Below are 15,350 nucleotides of genomic sequence, written 5' to 3' on the forward strand. Positions count from 1 at the left end.
ATTAAAGAAGTAAAGACGTTGAGACGTGCAGTAGTTCATTACGCTCACCTATAGAGAATATAGATAACCTGGAGCAAGCACCTTCAACAAAGGAGAGTTCTCCCTATTCAAATGGCGCTTTTGAACATGCGCCCGCATCAGAAGTGGGATGGATTCCGCCTCAAATTGATCCGAATACGCAATTACGAAATATTTTAGAATTGCAAAATAGACAATTTTTGGAACTAGTAAAATCTTTGCAGGCTCCAAAATCAACGGGACAAGCGGAGAGGATCTCTCTGCCTAAATATAATCCTGACGTTTCAGGAGCAGATCCAATTTCATGGTGTTCGACAGTTGATATGGTAATAGCAGATAATCCTTTGGTGGGGAGTGCCTTAATTATAGCCCTGAGTAAGTCGTTAGAAGGTTACGCGTCGCATTGGTTGTCGCAAATAAGTTATCCTGGTATCACTTAGACACAATTCAAAGAATTGTTTATACAGCGGTTTGAGTGTGTTAAGACTTCAGCAGCTACAATTGTAAATATATTAAATGTTCATCCAAATGAAGGTGAGTGTCTCTCAGTTTATGCAAGCCGGTTGGTTACGTCATTGATGTCTAAATGGAAAGCAATGCCTGTTGAAGAGATAGTTGTTTCGGTGATCCTTGCACATACATCCCGTTTTGACGCTGGTTTGCAACGTTTAATATTCAGAACAAATATCAAAACACATAATGAGCTTCAACTAGAGCTTAGGGCTTTCACGTTTGGGAAAAGGAAACAACAAAGGAGAGTTCTCCCTATTCAAATGGCGCTTTTGAACATGCGCCCGCATATATATATATTTTTTTTATCGTATTTTATTTTATCCTATCTTGTTCTATTCTAATTCAATTTCTATTTCAAATTCAAAGTAAAATTTATTTTTTTATTACATTTTAATTAATTTTTTATTATACTTTATTTTATCTTATTTTATTTTATTATTTTATTTTATTTTTTTTTTGTTTTTATTTTATTTTATTTTATTTTATCTTAATTTATGTTATTTTATTATTTTGTTTTATTTCATTTTATAAAATTTTTTAATTTAATTTAATTTTATTAACTAACAAAGTAGTAGACAACATTGTTGCAACCAACAAAAGGAATAAATACTCTAACTTATTTTTGTAAGTTCTTTGAATATCAGCATCACATTTACTCCCATTTTCTGACTACCCCGCTATACGTCCAACAAATATGAGTTCGTTTGCATAACGTATGTTGGTCACACACATAGCGTTGGTAGTGTGCGTGAGAACAGTCTTATAGATTAAACCAGTGTTTGGGTTATGTGTTAGTGTGATTTTTAAATTGATATTTAAGCGCTATATTGCCCTTTTTTTTAAAATTTGTTAAAGTTCTAATCTTCTGCTTGTGAAGACCTACCGATGCATATGTAATTTTTTATAACATAGAAATATAGTTTGACCGTAAAAGGGGTACGAAAATTTTATCTTGCCTATTTATATTGTAACGAGTTTACTGAAATTCCTCTTATTGCAACCTTCTACGTACTTTCGAATCACTAAACTGTTGAATAAATAACTCCACTATTCAATAATGCAAAATGGCCTTTATTCAAGTCTTCATAATAACACTACTACTTCTCGACAGATAGCAAGCTTAAATTAAACTCATTACTGATTCTCAGCTTTACATCTTTTTATACTTTGTGATTTCTCGTTCGCATACTTCTGGGCGTTTCTATTTCTAGAATTTACTTCTCGTTTACAAGCTATAAATTTCTCAGCTATAACTACAGATGCAAGATTTTATAGCTTCTCGCATAGCCCATGCGCGTGTATATGTGAGTGATACTTGCACAAATGGTTGCATACTTTTGGGAGTATCTCAGATTCATGCATGTGTTTATGCGTTACTCTCCGCTGCTTGTATGAAGATATGGGTAGACATAATGATTGATTTGTTGATGTGCGTACAAGTCACTGCTTAGAGACGATAGTATCCCTTAGTGTTGCTAATATTCGTCATAATATAATAGATACATTTTTGTATTTTATTTTAATATCATTCAACTTAATATAACATATCGAATTTTTCTATTTCCAGGTGCAAAATTAATTACTTTTACAAAAAACCATTACAAATTGCTAACAGAAAAATAAACCAAACCACAAAAACTAAAAAAAAGTCAAAAATAAAAAAAGTGATAAAAGAAACACCAAACAATCAAAAATAGAAAAAAAAACGTATGCTATATATTAATTTGTTTGCAAGAATACATAAAATATATGCATAGTAACAAATATATAAGCAATTTTTAATTTAAACTTAACTAAAGCTCTCATGTCCTAAACTGAAAAAAGTTCGTAAAATTTGCAAAAAATATTTTATATAGCAAGAAGAGCAAAAAAATAAAATAAAACATTAAGCAACTAAAACAGAATGTTCGAAAATTATTATGACAAAAACAGTTTAATAATATATTAAAAAAAATTTCTGCGAAAATATTTAAAAATTTTATTAAAAAAAATTCTGTGTTTTAAAAAATATATTTAAAAATGCCATTTGCTATAAATATCAAATAGAAATAAATATAGGAAAGTCTGTATAAAAAATATATGCATGTGTATGTGTGTTTAAGCTTGCCAGAAAATCTTAGTGTCCCTAATCTGCATAAAAGCTAAAAAGAAATTATTAAAAATAAATTTAAGTGAAAAGGAAATTTACAACTAAAAGAAATTATTGAAAAAAAAAATGTTTGTTGTGTTAGTAAAAAAAAATCAATGGCTCAATTACACAATCAAAAATCCATAAGGTCTTAGAGAAAAAAGTGCAAAAAAAAAGAAATTCGCATACAAAAATTAATACCCAAAAAATATTTTGATTGATGGAGTATCAAAAAAAAAAAAAAGGTAAGAATAATCTTCGGCGTTTTATAAATAAGGCCAAGAATAAAAGTGCGACAATTTTCGATTGATAAAATTCCCAAACAAAACAAAAGTTTTTCCTAAGTAAGAACAATGAAAGTAAAAGTGAATTAAAAATTAAGTAAAAGCTTCTTTATTGATTAAAAATTTGAAAAATTACAAGCAGAAGGCACAAAACAAGAAACAAAACAAACCAAAAACAAAAAAAATAATATAAACAACCTAAAAAATAAAATAAGAAAAAAGTAATAATAAAAAAAAAGAAAATTTGTGCGTGAAAACAAAATAATTCAATTAAATAATTTACTTAGAGTGATTTACAAACTTTAACAAAAGCTAAAATCTGGAAGAAAAGGTGAGTTTGCTCATCTAAGTAGCAAAGGGGTATTTGGTACTATTCTTCTCTTTCTCGCGGTGGGAAGTGTGAGTGAGTTATAGCAAGAGTGGCAGTTTTAGAGCAGAAAAATAATAGGGAAACTCATAAAAGCTCGTATACCCCCAGTCCGTCGTTACAGGGCGTATATCGGATTCGTCTTTTCCCTCGCTGGCTAACAATAAGAATAAGTGCTCCCTTCATAACCTAAACACACTCTTTACACTCGTCCCTGCAAAATCTGCCTCGTTCCATCATCTGCAAGATGTTTCGGTACAACTGTTTTTCTAAATAGGCGCATCTCCTCCTTCTTCGCATTATTATAATACTCGCATATACTGCGAGTTGCCGCGTAGCGTGATCCTATAGACAGCATTCATTTTCCCGGGCGGGTTCCTTGTCGTACCATTTGCTTTTGCGGGCGCATTGCAAACTTATAGTGTCAGCAGTGGCGGTAAGTAATAAGAGCGAAATACGTTCTCATTGCTTGGCTACGTCGTCAGCTTTTCGACGGCAAAATCTGCTTGCCTTACGGCTCACACTTTCTTCTTGTAGGACTCCCACTTGCAGGACAGTGAAACTATGTCTGCCACCGACCACGAAGTCATCGACTTAGTTTCATATTCTTCGATAAAACGACAACAAAGTAGCTTGGCGTAGTTTTTATGCTCGAATATAGTGCTGTGCATGACCATATTTCGAGCCAGGGCGAAGCTACACCGCCGAGACTGAGGACTCGTTCCTTGCCCACCCTGACGTTTAAGCCCCCTAGGATGATTTCAATAATATAGCGGGGGCATCGCCCACATCGTTCTTTAGGAAATATAAACCGCTGGCTCTTAGTTTGAAAGAGAGCTGAATGCTAATTTCAGACTACGGATATCCTTCCATCTACCAAAACATTGTCTCATATATTAAGTGGAAATGTTAGCACGACAAAATGCCCTTATCAGGGATGTCCACTTGGTAGACATCAATCCATGATTGGCCTGTCCATGCAAAAGATTTCACAAACACAGTTGTAGAGATAAATAAGTCATGGATGACATCTCTAGTGGATGTTATCATTGCAAATTATTAAATAGGCATTCATACATCAGATCATATGATTACTGTCGCAGTTGCAGATGTAAAGAGCAGAACGTATGCAGGTCTTCAGTATATGCTCTGTCAATGTCTGTCAGTAAGCAGAAGAAATTTGGCTACGCTCGGCCAATCACCACGATATGATATTTAAACTTGAAAAACATACTGATTTAACAAATTGGTTAGATCGACGGCATCTGACATAATAAGCGACCTAAACCATACATCACAATGGGGGTACCTGTGGCCTAATTATTGGAATGCAAGTTTTTCCAGACCAGCCTCTTTCAACCTAAGAAAATTTTTTGTTCGTAGCATCTCTCTTTCAACAAGCGAATCAATCTCATAGTTGCAGTTTCTCTATTTATAAATATTTTTAAACATAATTTTAGGCGCATTATGCTATAAGCAAAAGAAACCAGCCCTGCAGCGAACCACACTAGTTCCGAACTAGTGCAGATCTAACGCATTAAGAGACGGTACTAGTTCCAAGTCTGTCTCCTCGCAATGCTTTGCTGTTCCTCCCTTTGCAGCCCCTTGCATGTATTCTTAATTGGTTCAGTCGTACACTGCCATCTGCATCTAATTATAACCGAACCAGCAAAGTGAAACTCTTGCTTTGCTTGACTATCTCTGCAGCAAAACTAAGTCCCAAGTAAGTTCATCTTAAAGGTTAAAGATGTTCAACAAATTGTTCCCGCAGCAATCGGGCCAATGTCAGAACATGCTTTTTCCTCTTCGAGGGTGATTTTACCTTTACTACAACAACAACGTTCAGTCTTTGGTGTATTACAGCAGATAGTAACTTCTTAAAGTAAGGGAAAGTTTTAAAAAAAGAGCTTGAACTGAGAGACAAGATATTATAAATTAAAAAACCGCCTAAAAGTATGCCAACAGTTTTTCAAATTCTTTAATTGTTCCATAGGCTCCACATGCAACTTCCATAGTTTTTTCTTTGACTCAACTAAAACTTTATCAGAAAACCACTTGCAAAACTTATTATTCTGCACTGAAATTAATTCAAAAAAAGTATACATATATATGAGAATTGAGCCTTTGCATTCACCATCTTTATGTAGCCTACATTCAGGCTGTTACTCTCACGCTAAATCTCGGTATTTATTTTAAACTTAAATTTTGTGTAACAATTTGATTTCTCTTATATACCGGTAATCGAAGAAAATGGGTGAATAAATATGAGAATAGGAAATTTTTAAAAAAATTCCTGTAAAAAGTTTAAGACATTTCTCTTTACACCAATCTTACCATACAATACTGAGTACTCGTGTACCACACTCAAGTTTCCCTTTCATCCACTTCCACCTAGCGCTGTTAGTATAAAATATATTTGAGAATTTATGCAAAAATCTGCCGCTCACAAAATCTATTAGGGTGTGGGGTTAGCATAATAAAAATAAAATTTGTGTAAGGAAATCAAAAGAGCAATTTGCAAAAATTCACCAACAATAGAGCAAAAGAGATGAATTTAAGGCCATCTCTATAGTCGCAAATGGGAGAGTTGCGCGTTTACTAATTATGCTTTATCGCATGCAGAGGAAATGTTGTCTAGCCAACGACAACAGCAACAGCGACGACGCCAACGACCACATGCATACATACATATGTACTTTCATTGACATCTATACAGGACTTTAGAAAAAATTCAATTGCTCGTTGCGAATTAGTAATACATTTAATGTTGAAAAGCGGTCACGGGAAAATCTACAACATTTTTGTGTCTTGTGCGTTTGTGTGTTCGTGCAAATACCAAAACAAAAAATAGAAAGACAAATTATGGTTGAAAATTTGCAATAAAATTATGCGAAGACGCATTGGAAGAAAAAAAAGAATGCAAAGCTAAATAATGATTTTGATTTTCGAAGGAGTGTAGCGTTAGAAAGAAGTTAATTATGCTATAGAAAAAGAAAATCTCTCAAATAATTTAATACAAGAAAAAGTGTGTGTGTATGTGTTTCTATTCCCTATAAATGCAAAAAATTATCTTAAATCAAAATCAAAACATAAAATCATACAAATACGCCATCGAGTTTGCTGCTGTGCTGATAACTGACCTCATTCAATAGAGCGCACACATACAAGCAAACCAATGCATAGAGCAAAGTGAACAACGACAGCTGGCGAAATCCTTCAATAAATAAATAAAAGGTGAGTAGTAAACAATAATTGAATTTGTCATTATACAAGAGTTGTATGTATGCACCAATTATAATATAATATATAGATCTAAAAAGTATATACAAAATTATATAATTTTCATCATTCATGTCGCCAGTAAAACAAAATGCGTGCGAATTTTTCATATAAAAATCAACAAATGTTCAAGAAAACAATAACAATTTATTGCTCTTTTGCAAATGGCATTGGTGTATCGTGGCCCTTTGGCCTTAAGCCGCAGAGCTCCAACACATTGTCTTTTGATGTCTTTTTCGTCATGTTTTGTATTTTATCATTCTTTTATTCCCTATTCGCATGACTGTGCTTTTGTTTTCTTTTTCAACGTCTTTTATTTATTGTTTTTATGTGTATGCTCTTAACATATTTGCATCTGTCATTTACCAACTGTAAAGAAGTTTTGCTCTGTCGTTGAAGAACCATGGAAGTATTTCTTTGTATCTGGTCACAAATAAAAAACAACCTACAGTTATTTAGGTTGAGATTCCAATAACTCAGACGTACAAAAAAGACGTGAGTACCAAGTACTCGTGAATTTCGATGTGTTAACAAAGCGATGAACGTCAAGAAAACCAATGTTTTTAAGTTAACTAAAGCTAGTCCAGGGGTTAAAGTTAAACGACAACAGAGTTAAATTTACCAGAAACAAATAGTTAGGTAAACGCCGACAGCGAATACTAATTGTTTTATTTATTATATTATTATCGATAAAGGATTACTATCGTCGAGTTATAGGTTTGTTATCGCCGAGTCATTGGCTTCTTTTTGGGTTTTTATCGGCTGTTAAGGGACTGAATTATCTTTTTCATAACAAAGTGATACATCATCGATAACACATCGATAACTCACGGATAACAATTGGTGACACACAGACTGGAAATCGATAACTTTTCGATATGAAATCGATAACTTCTCGATAAATATTAAAAACATTTCGATAACAAATATATCAGCTTGTGATAACATATCGATAAACAATTATTAACTTTACAATAGTGAAACTATACTTTTCTGTAACATATTGAAGATTTTTATAACCAATCTATAACCTCTAGAAAACAAATCGGCACTATTACAATAACAAGTCGATATCTTTTTGATAACCCATCAATAACATTTCGATAGGTAATTTTCGATAGTAAATCGATACATTTTCGGTAACAAACCGATAACTTTTCTATGACACGCCTTGCCTTGCAATGTCTTATACCCCCGATATGATCCTAAAAACAGTCCCGAAGATCCCGAAATGATAGCGCGCTCCATCGCGAAATAGTCGGAAGATAAACCTGTGATGAGCCATGGAAGGGCATGTTAAATTTTTGTAAAAAGCTGGTTTTCACTTCTCTTCTAAAATACTTTTTACGAATGATTCCGACAACAATCTCGAAATGATCTGGCGATAGTTAAAAAATATCCCCGTAGCTATCCTACAAACAGGCGGAGGATATAGTTATATAGCAGTTTGGCAAAATAGCCTGGGGTACAGGCAATATTTATATGCGAGTCAGTAAATAAGTCCCAAGGATAAGAATCCTAACACTTTAGAAGCGGGCGAAGTCCAAAGTCTTTATGCAACATCTCAAAACGAGTTGAAGTTGATCGTCTTCGTCAACTCGGACCATTATCCAATTTCAGCGATGATGCCACTGGAAAAAGACAAGAGTGGCGAGATAGACACAGAAAGCGATGAAAGAAACGTGAGGCCAAACGGTGTAAGTACTAGGGGCAAAAGAGGCTCGCTAGTACGAGAAATATAAAATTTGACCAGAAAATCCGGTGAATGACTGAATTCCTATAGAAACGATAATGGCTGCCTCTTGACCGATTACAAAATATTGGTACGAATTATGGGGAATTCCTGATTATTATACAACTTCTGTTAACGTTCGAACGGCTGAACTGTCAGATAAATAACTTAAATATTCAGTATGGCAAAATGTTCCTTATTTGCAACTCTACTGTGGCAGTAGTACTTCACAACCACAATACACGCACACTTCACTAATAGTGTGTTAAAAATGTTTCGCAACATTTCGAGATTGTGTTTGGGACTGTGTCGAGACAATGCGAATCTTGAGAGATCTGGCACTTGTTCTTTGTTAGCGAATTAGCGAACTCGAAAGAAAAGTTTTGTAAAAAGAAATTTCGAATTATTTGGAAACCTTTAGATAAGACTACAAAACTGCATACTCAAGAAAATTCAGAAAACTCTAAACAAAAAGTTTATCGAATTCTTTCGAAACCGTGCGATTGGAATAAAAAACTGCATACTCCAAAAATATTCAAACAAATTCAGAAAACTATAATTAAAGAATATTCGAATTCTTTCGAAACCGATTGATTAAGCTACAAAACTGCATGCTTCACAAAAATTCAGAGAGCTCCAATTAAAAAGTTCAAAATTTTTGTAAAATTTGCTCGAACTTTAAAATATTTTTAAAAATGTGAAGTTATTTCTAAAAATATCCAAGATGGAAGCATATGAATATAGCTGAAAAAAATTAAAAAAAAAAAAAATTATTGCCTCTGCTATTTTTCTGTTTGATTTTCGTAAAAGTCTCCCGAACTTTCGATTCCGTTCAACTGCATACTCAAAAAAGTTTAGAAAACTCTAAATTTAAAAATTGAAATTTTCGTAAATTTTTTTTCGAATATTCGAATTCTTTCGAAACCGTTTGATTGAGCTACAAAACTGCATGCTGTACAAACATTCAAAGAGCTCCAATTAGAAATGTAAAAATTTTCGTAAAATTTGCTCGAACTTTAAAATATTTTTGAAAATGTGTTCGAAATTTATTTGCATAGTTTAAATTAAAAAACTCATAGACGTTATTTCTAAAAATATAGAAAACAAGTAAGGAAGGCTAAGTTCGGGTGTAACCGAACATTACATACTCAGCTGAGACCTATGGAGACAAAATAAGGGAAAATCACCATTTAGCAAAATGAACCTTTCGAGATATCGCCATAAACGTGGACTAGGGGTGACTCTAGAATTTGTTTGTACGATATGGGTATCAAATGAAAGGTGTTAATGAGTATTTTAAAAGGGAGTGGGCCTTGGTTCTATAGGTGGACGCCTGTTCGAGATATCGCCATAAAGGTGGACCAGGGGTGACTCTAGAATGTGTTTGTACGATATGGATATCAAATGAAAGGTGTTAATGAGTATTTTAAAAGGGAGTGGGCCTTAGTTCTATAGGTGGACGGACGCCTTTTCGAGATTTGGCCACAAAGGTGGACCAGGGGTGACTCTAGAATTTGTTTGTACGATATGGGTATCAAATGAAAGGTGCTTATGAGTATTTTAAAAGGGCGTGGGCCTTAGTTCTATAGGTGGACGGACGCCTTTCCGAGATTTGGCCACAAAGGTGGACCAGGGGTGACTCTAGAATTTGTTCGTACGATTTGGGTATCAAATGAAAGGTGTTAATGAGCATTTTAAAAGGGAGTGGTGGTAGTTGTATATGTGAGGGCGTTTTCGAGATATCGACCTAAATATGGACCAGGGTGACCCAGAACAACATCTGTCGGGTACCGCTAATTTACTTATATATGTAATACCATGAACAGTATTCCTCCCAAGATTCCAAGACCTTTTGATTTCGCCTTGCAGAACTTTTTCTTTTTCTTCTATTTAATATGGTACGTGTCACACCCATTTTGCAAAGTTTTTTTCTAAAGTTATATTTTGCGTCAATAAACCAATCCAATTACCATGTTATATCCCTTTTTTCGTATTTGGTATAGAATTATGGCGTTCTTTTCATTTTTCGTAATTTTCGATATAGAAAAAGTGGGCGTGGTCATAGTCGGATTTCGGTCATATTTTACACCAATACAAAGTGTGTTCAGATAAGTACGTGAACTGAGTTTAGTAAAGATATATCGATTTTGGTCAAGTTATCCTGTTAACGGCGGAGCGGAAGGAGAGACGGTCGACTGTGTATAAAAACTGGGCGTGGCTGCAACCGATTTCGCTCTTTTTCACAGAGAACAGTTATCGTCCTAGAATCTAAGCCCCAAATTTCACAAGTATTGTTAAATGTTTGTTCGACTTATGGCATTAAAAGTATCCTAGACAAATTAAATGAAAAAGGGCGGAGCCATGCCCATTTTCAAATTTTCTTTTATTTTTGTATTTTATTGCACCATATCATTACTGGAGTCGAATGTTGACATAATTTACTTATATACTTATAATTTACTTATTACTTTGACTTAACAAAAATTTTTTTAACTGGGCGTGGTCGTTCTCCTATTTTGCTAATTTTTATTAAGCATACATATAGTAATAGGAGTAACGTTCCTGCCAAATTTCATCATGATATTTTCAACGACTGCCAAATTTTTAAATTACCTTCTTTTAAAAGTGGGCGGTGTCACGCCCATTGTCCAAACTATTACTAATTTTCTATTCTGCGTCATAAGTTCAACTCACCTACCAAGTTTCATCGCTTTATCCGTCTTTGGTAATGAATTATCGCACTTTTTCGGTTTTTCGAAGTTTTCGATATCGAAAAAGTGGGCGTGGTTATAGTCCAATATCGTTCATTTAAAAGCGGTCTGAGATGAGTGCCCATGAACCTACATACCAAATGTCATCAAGATACCTCAAAATTTACTCAAGTTATCGTGTTAACGGACAGATGGACGGACGGACATGGCTCAATCAAATTTTTTTTCGATACTGATGATTTTGGTATATGGAAGTCTACATCTATTTCGATTCCTTTATACCTGTACAACCAACCGTTATCCAATCAAAGTTAATATACTCTGTGAGCTCTGCTCAACTGAGTATAATTTAAGTGTATGAATTTAGTTGACGAAATTTAAATAAAATTGCCACTGCTATTTATCTGTTCGCTGCTGTAAGTCCATTTGGCTGTTAGAGTGTTCAGACAACTAACACCAAATATTCAATAAATCAACACACTATGCATTGGCCACGTATAAAATATTTTTGTTTGGCAACATAATCACGTATACGCAGTGTAGACCCATCTTAATGTACCATACAAGTGTGTACGAGTGTTTTTTATATATTTACATAAATGTCATGCACTGCTTTCCTTTGTTTATTGCACTTTCCAAGTACGCTACTTATGTATATGTTGTTGTTAGTATCTCACTTTTGCTTATTTGCTACTTTTGTGTTCCTTTCAAGTTTGTTTATATACACAAAATAAGAATACATATTTGTTTGTAAGAGTTTCTTTGATGGTTGTCGTCTGGTATTCCTTTTGTTCTTTTGTTCCTTAGTGATAATCTTAACTTTATTCAGTTTGACTACCATTTTACCATTATATTCTTTAACGGCCTTTCTGCGGCCGCGTGAACCAAAAAAATACAAAAATGGCATGTTTTGTATGACATTGCGTGTTCCTGAGAAAGGGGCTTTTGTTTATGTGAATTCCTTACATCTGACATGCACACCTTGTTTCTTCATCTTCTTCCTACCCAGCTATTATGCTTTCGTTGGTTTTGTTTTGTTTTATTCTTGTTTTCTGTGGTGTACTTCTTCATTTGCTTGCCAAATAACAAGTACTCTGTTAGTCGACGCATGTAAAGGAAATTTAAACTAAGAGAAAATTTCCCTTTCTCTCGCTAAGCAAGTTTATTTTTTTCATATATTTACTATATTCGGATATTGGCCTTTTTGTACAGTGCAATATTTGTGTATTTTTAAATAAAATTTAATTCTCATAAACAGGAGCATGCCTTATAACTGGAAGGTACAAAATACCGCCGTTTCACCTATCGGAACTAAATGGTGTGTGTCTCTTCCTGGCCAGTAAGGCCAAATTCCAAGGCGTTCTGGATGTAGCTGAAAAGGAAGGATAACGCTATTAAGCGTAAAAAAATTCTTACCGCCATTATTCGACCTCTATAGTTTTATGGGGTAGTCGTACCATGGCTAGCCCTGAGAAAGGTGTCACACTTTGATTTGGTGGTAAATGTGCACAGATGAAGTATGATCAGCATAAGTGGTGCTCTAAGGACAACGAAGAAGGTTCAATGTGGTCATATGAAATCGTTATAGAGATTGTCAGTTAATGGTGCTTGTTATCGGAACGTACCGGATCTATATCCTGAAAAGGACCATCAAGATTCCTAATACTCCCCAAAAACAACAACAACAACAACACCGCACATAGATCCTGGGCAACAAGGCATTGAGAAAAACAGTATTGCAGACGAACTCTGGGCGGGGCACGACAAAGCAGATACTTTCTGACAAAGAATGCTTGGCTATACTCTGCCATATCCAAACTAATGCCAAAAAATACATATACCGTTAAGCCAAATATGTATACAATCCTAGGATGTTGTATATATAAGCAAACCTGTTAAGAGAGAGAGCCTATCATGTTTACACCCTAAGCAGGGATACAATTTCCACACGTGTAGGCGTACTAAATGAACTCTGTCAATATTGGTAGGCATGCCGAAAGGCTAAGAGTGCCCTGTCCTCGATGCTGTATGAGTTGCAAAAATGACAAAGAAGGGAAAACGATGAATCACCTCAGGTGCAACAGCCCAGCGTTGAATAGTGCCAAATAGTGCTGTCTGGGAGCTCTCTTTATAAATAATTTCCGCCAGGTACCAGAGTACGACATCAAGAATAGCTTATAGTATTTTCAAAGAGTAAGGAGTTATGGTTTCTGGAGGTTTTGGTTTCTTGTAGGGTGTTTCAGTTTGGTCGTTGGACAAACTACTGGTAGCACCTACACTTTCAGCCTATGTGAGGTAAACACGGAGCACTTATGCGAATAATGCCTAACATTGGTGGTCCGAGCGAAGCTACACGTCAGCTATTGTCCACAGTAACCAGATCAAGAATACTAAACGCAGCACCAGTGTGGTATGGATCTAAACGGATCCATCAAAAAGATATATTAACAGCGTACCGACTTGAAGCTTTAAGAATAGCAAGTGCTTATCGGACGGTGTACGACGATGCGATCTTGGTTCTAACCCAGAAAATCCCAATGGACTTACTGGCAAGCGAAATGGCCGATCTGTATAACACTAATATCGAGCGACCATCTCAAGAAGCCAAGAAAAGAGCAAGTATACAAACAATAGCTAAGTGGCAAGAATGGTGGGAGGCCTCGAGTAAAGGCCGTTGGACCTTCACACTAGTTTGGAACGTAGCTCAATGAAATGAGCGGAAGCAGGGCGAACTGAACTCCCATCTAACGCAGATACTGAGTGGACATGGCGGTTTCAAAGAGTATTTATGGAAGCGTAGGATAGAGGAATATCCTCTTTGCCCAATCTGTACCACGGAGTTAGAAAACGCAGACACGTCAACACGTTCCACTGCCCCCGTTTCCACGAGGAAACACTCGCCTTGCATAGAGTTTTTGGGGAGGAACCTACCATGAGAAATTTTGTATCACAAATGTGCAACAGGAAAGAATGCTGGACTGCAGTGAGCAAAATGGCATTTATAGTCATGACACGCCTAAAGGATGCTGAGAGGGAGCGCAGCCGAAGCAGTGGCGATTAAATCGACACTCAGAGCAAACAGCGGGGACCTGGTCCCAGGGACAAGAGTTGGCTCTTAAAAAATGAGAAACATGGAACGCCACCCTGAAGTAATGCGAAAGTGGTACTGGGGTGGGCGACGATACCAAAACGGGGCTAGTTAAATTCTAATCTGAAAACTTGTGGAAATTTGGAATAAAAAATCTCGCAATTCGAAGTGTTTATAAGGTCAATTGACGTTATGGCCGTTGACCTTATGTCGCCGCATCTATTCTCATATGATTAAAAAAATTTTTTTGTTTATTTTCCTATAGGTTGGATAGTTGATGTAAATTGAAACAATTTTCCGTCTTCCCTTGCCAAATTTGGTTTGGAGACACACAGGCTTCGGCTTTTCGCCATCATCAGTGTGATTTTTCCTTATCTTATGATGGTGCAATGCCGAAACCAGTTTGCCCCCAAACCAAATTATAGGAGGGGGCGAAGGAAGATACTTCTAATATACATCTCCTTGTTTACATCTAGTCAAGCGCACCTTCCATCAGGCGGTCCCATCCTCGTTATTAAAATGTCTTAAAAAGATCCAGAAAACTCACCAGACAATTCAAAATTTTTGGTTCACCATGCTGCTGATTTCTAATTTTGTAGAAATATTCTCAGATATCTCTTGTAGTTACAGTTTTTGTGAGGTCGTTGCCCTAAAAGGGATATCCGTAAGATAGCTTATGTTTATGTGTTACCAATAAATACTCCAGAACCTAAGTTGTCATCGTATTGTTGTTGTTGTTGTTGTTGTAACGATAAGGTTACTCCCCGAAGGCTTTGGGGAGTGTTATCGATGTGATGGTCCTTTGTCGGATACAGATCCGGTACGCTCCGGTAACACAGCTTCATCAAGGTACTAGCCCGACTATCTCGGGAACGATTTGTATGGCCATATTAAACCTTCAGGCCATCCCTCCCTCCCCACCCCCAAGTTCCATGAGGAGCTTGGGGTCGCCAGAGCCTCGGCTGTTAATGAAACAGGATTCGCCACGGATAGGTGAGGTAGACAATTGCATTGGAGAAGCTATATATTGCGCTGGCAACCTGAAAAGGTTGCGCTACACAATGCCTTGAATCTGGTATTTTAGTCTCCTCTTACGACAGGCATACCTACCGCGGGTATATTCTAACCCCCTGACCTGCTGGGTCATCGTGTCAAACTTACATTTATCTCAATAAAAAGACAAACAAAGGGGAAGTGTAACAGCTATAGTGTAAACAACAGAATATAATT

General features: G+C 35.8%; 1 protein-coding gene across 5 annotated transcripts in view; it reads left to right on the forward strand.

Moving 5' to 3' along the window:
* Window positions 1–15,350, forward strand: part of LOC137250804 (3',5'-cyclic-AMP phosphodiesterase-like) — an 801,094-nt gene that overhangs the window by 38,584 nt on the left and 747,160 nt on the right. For 4 of the 5 annotated variants that reach the window (XR_010953081.1, XR_010953080.1, XM_067784344.1 and 1 more), the window contains exons 2-3: window positions 2,099–3,274; window positions 5,933–6,544. The gene's annotated coding sequence lies outside the window, so the exon portion shown is untranslated. The remainder of the gene's footprint in view (window positions 1–2,098; window positions 3,275–5,932; window positions 6,545–15,350) is intronic. The other variant, XR_010953079.1, reaches the window with a different exon arrangement.

This window comes from Eurosta solidaginis, chromosome 4, assembly GCF_040869045.1.
Source record: "Eurosta solidaginis isolate ZX-2024a chromosome 4, ASM4086904v1, whole genome shotgun sequence".
Taxonomy (NCBI): Eukaryota; Metazoa; Arthropoda; class Insecta; order Diptera; family Tephritidae; genus Eurosta; species Eurosta solidaginis.